At 53.1% G+C, this 3,669-nt stretch overlaps 1 long non-coding RNA gene across 1 annotated transcript; it reads right to left on the reverse strand.

Annotated features, from left to right (window-relative positions):
* Positions 1–269: 269 nt before the first annotated feature.
* On the reverse strand, positions 270–3,100 carry LOC138746367 (uncharacterized). The gene is made up of 3 exons (XR_011346906.1): positions 2,971–3,100; positions 1,660–1,849; positions 270–954 (listed from the first exon to the last, which is right to left on the reverse strand). It is a non-coding gene; the product is annotated as an uncharacterized lncRNA (long non-coding RNA).
* Positions 3,101–3,669: the final 569 nt, after the last annotated feature.

Here is a 3,669-nt window from a genome sequence, read left to right on the forward strand (position 1 = left end):
TATCCTCCAACCCCACCATCCAAGCTTGCCCCAGTGGACAACTTGACCACCCAGACCCACAACCACCTTGATGTAGATCATGGGAATGGGCTGCTTGGCCTTGTTTAAGTGCTGGACCATGCAGTGAACCGTCTCGGGAACATAGTCCAGACCCAGATTCAAATAAACCTCCTCTTTCTCTTGGACACAATACAAACATGTCAGCTTGATTTACCCTCCAACACCCCGTGCCTCTCCCAACTGGAGTGCCAGCCCCTCCTGCTCTCTGTAGGCCTGATGCCCCCACTGTTCAACACAACATGGCATGAATCCAAGGGCTCAGCGAGCAGAGCGTCAACAGGCCGTAGTGGACCCATCCGCTGCCCGATTATTCGGCTTCTGGTGAGACTGCACAAAATGTGCAGCTCTGACCGCCCTCCCTCGTGAGGCAAGGATTCACCGGGAGAGAAAATCCATTGACGTTTCGAGATGAGAAATGTTTGCAGCCGGGTGTTGGCTGGGGTCGTACATGTGGAGGCTGAGTTGTTGGGACGATTCAGAGCAGGCGTTGATTGGGAAGGGCATCAAAAGGTTCTGGGGAAATGAATTATGGGGGAAAATACATTCGTGAAATGATTTGGGGAAACAGACTGGAGGGGCTTAGTGGCCGAATTTGGCGACCTTGTCTTCTGGTCTTGGCTGCTGCTGTCTGGAGTTGAAATGGCAAGAGGTCATGAGTTAATGGGTGAGGAGCAGGGCAGCCAGCGTCCAGGAGACGGCACTGGTCAGAAGGGCAGGATGGAGGCAACAGAGAGGCTGCAGCAAGACAGATCGATTGAAGGAATGGGGAAGGTAGCAGCAAATGAAATGTATCAGAGTGGGGGTGGGGTGGGTGCATGTGGATCTTACCTTGACTACAGAGGAGTAGAAGTTGAGAAGAGGGACGATGATGGTGTCATCCAACTTTCGCACGATCTGCAATGGCGAGAGAGGAACATCAGCAAGGCTGGGCAATGGGTCGGGGCCCTGAGGGGCGACTTGTCCAAGTTGAAGGGGGAGGCGGGGAGGAGATTCTTCAAGAGGTCAGAGGTGGGGAACTCCTAGGGAGGCCGAAGTGGGGGACTCGTCGAGAGTCGGTGGGGGGGACTTTTCGTGTCGCTGGAGTGGGGACTCGTCAGGGGGTTCAATGAAGTATCATTTCAGTTTTTATGATTGTTTTCCCAGCTTCTACTAAACAATGAATTTGCAGAAAATCTCTGATATTTGCCAGGTGTGTGTGTGTGTGTGTGTGTGTGTGTGTGTGTGTGTGTGTGTGTGTGTGTGTGTGTGTGTGTGTGTGTGTGTGTGTGTGTGTGTGTGTGTTTGTGTGTGTGTGTGTGTGGGGTGGGGGGTTGTGTGTGGGGATGGGGGGACTGTTGTTGGTTTGTGTGACTTTCTCTGTTTCCAAACCCCATGGCTGCCTTGGTCTCTGTCAGATGCTCCTCTTTCCACCCACCCTTCAAAAATGTGTTTGGGGTGTTGTTTGTCAATTGGGTGTAATTGTGTGAAACGGGTCATGTGTCGCAAGGGCCTGTGAACGTGCGAAACGGGTCATGTGTCGCAAGGGCCTGTGAACGTGCTGTAGGCCTTAAGTTAAATATCAGTGTGTTCCATTTCCACACAACTGCTCCTCCCCCTCACCTTGAATCTCTTGTCCTGCAAGATCTTCTTGATGGCAATCAGCTCTCCGGAGTCCACCAGCCTTGCCTGGTCCACCACACCGAATGATCCATTGTCGATGATTTTATCATCTGTGCAGGACACCACCTTGGGGACGTTGGGTCCATGACACGGGGTGGCCACCTCTGTTGTGTCCTTATTGCCATGTCCTCTGGGGCAGAAGCAGCAGCATTTACACACCCAGAGGGTACACAACAGGTCATTTATCCCAACCCAGCCTTGCTGTCCAAGTTAGTCTCTACCCCTCCCTCTAACTCCCTTCCAAGGGTCACCTAAATGTCAGAATTGATCCTCTGGTGGTTCGTTCCAGCCTCTCAGTAGAAATATTGCCACCCCAGGTCCCTCTTTGATCACTCTCCTCAGATTGAAGCCAGTTCCGCAGACGTTCACTTTGTCTACAACCCTCCCTCCCTGAGAGGATCGGGTCATCCTTGACCTTCAGCACGTCCCGGGGAGATTAACCACTCTGAACCCTACCACAGGTTTAGCAGAAGCCCTCCACATTCCCAGAAGCTCACCAACACCGTGATCTTCCATGATGCAAGCGAGACCCCGTCGCCTGAGGGAGCAGGAGGTGCGGAGAGAGCCCCACTCTTCACCGTTCAACTCTGCTGGGTCCGCCGCAGCAGAAACACTTACTAACACCTTGATCCAGGTCCACTGGGGGAAAGAATCCTATCCCGGTTGTGGGGGTGTGGGGGTGTATGCAAGGGTGGAAGGGATCTTGTAACCCGGGGTTGGGCGGGTGGAGGAGCGGTCCTGTCTCTCAGTGGACAGATCCCATTCCAGGTGGAGGGGGAGCTCTGTCCCATATCTGTTGAAAGGTCTACATTCCATCCCCCTCGCAACTTCTCTTCTCCCTCAGACACCTCACACTCTCCCCTTCCCCGATTCCTCTACCACAATCTCATCCCCCACCCAACACCACCCCCATGGTTTCCCCAGTGCCTTCCGTCCCCTCGCACCCCATCCTCCCAGCTCAACCCTATGTCCCCGACCTCTGATCCAATCTCCCTTGACATTAGCCTGTGGTGCAACCCCGTTCCTTCGTTCTCCCCTCCACTCCTACAGACCCTACCCCTGTATTCCCTCACATGCCATTGTTCTCCCCTCCCCAGTCCCCCCAGCTGCCTCATAAAGTGCCCTGCACTCAGGATGGGGAGAGGGGAAATTAAATGCACCCTCCATTCTCTCTGCCCACACTGGGTGAAGGATGGTGCCAGAGGAGGCTCTGTCCCAGTCGGGGAGCCTGTAACAGGCTCTTTATCTCACCCATGGGTGCAGGGTGCTTCCAAACACAACCCTGTTGATCAGAGGGTCCCTGGGATGAGACAGCGTCCTACTCCGACATGCAGGCCAGAATCCCCTTCCAGGAGAGGCATCTTTCTCGTGTTGCTGTGCCATGGCACGACTCAGCTATGGCTGCCCCATGCAGTGACATCATCACCCCCTCTGTGTCATCATCTCCCCCCTCTGTGACACCTCCCCTCTCTGTGACACCCCTAGTGTAATGGGCAGGGACATCCAACCATTTAAATCCTCCTCAATTTCCCCAAGCAAGGGGAGAATAATTCAGCTGGTCTAAATTACTCATTGTTATCTATTCTAACTCCTAGATATTTGATCCCATTTTGCCGCCACATTTGTTGACTATTTTCTTGACATTGGCTCTAATCCCTCTTCCTAAGTGACATGATTTTGCACATATCCCAAAAGAACTTGTACCCAGAGATCTCCCCATAGTCCTCCAGCATGGAGCACAACTTGGGCAATGAGTGTGTCGGGTCTGTCAGATATATCAGAACAACTTCTGCAAATAAATTGATTTCATGCTCTTCCTGGCCTGTTCTGAAACCTTTAATGCCTGAATGCTGGCAAATGGCCTCGGCTAATCGCTCCATGGCCAGTACAAACTCACTCACTGGGGGTGTGGGGGGGGGAGTCAGTCCTTGATTGGCATGCCTGTTGGCT

This window comes from Narcine bancroftii, chromosome 11 (genome assembly GCF_036971445.1).
Source record: "Narcine bancroftii isolate sNarBan1 chromosome 11, sNarBan1.hap1, whole genome shotgun sequence".
Classification (NCBI taxonomy): Eukaryota; Metazoa; Chordata; class Chondrichthyes; order Torpediniformes; family Narcinidae; genus Narcine; species Narcine bancroftii.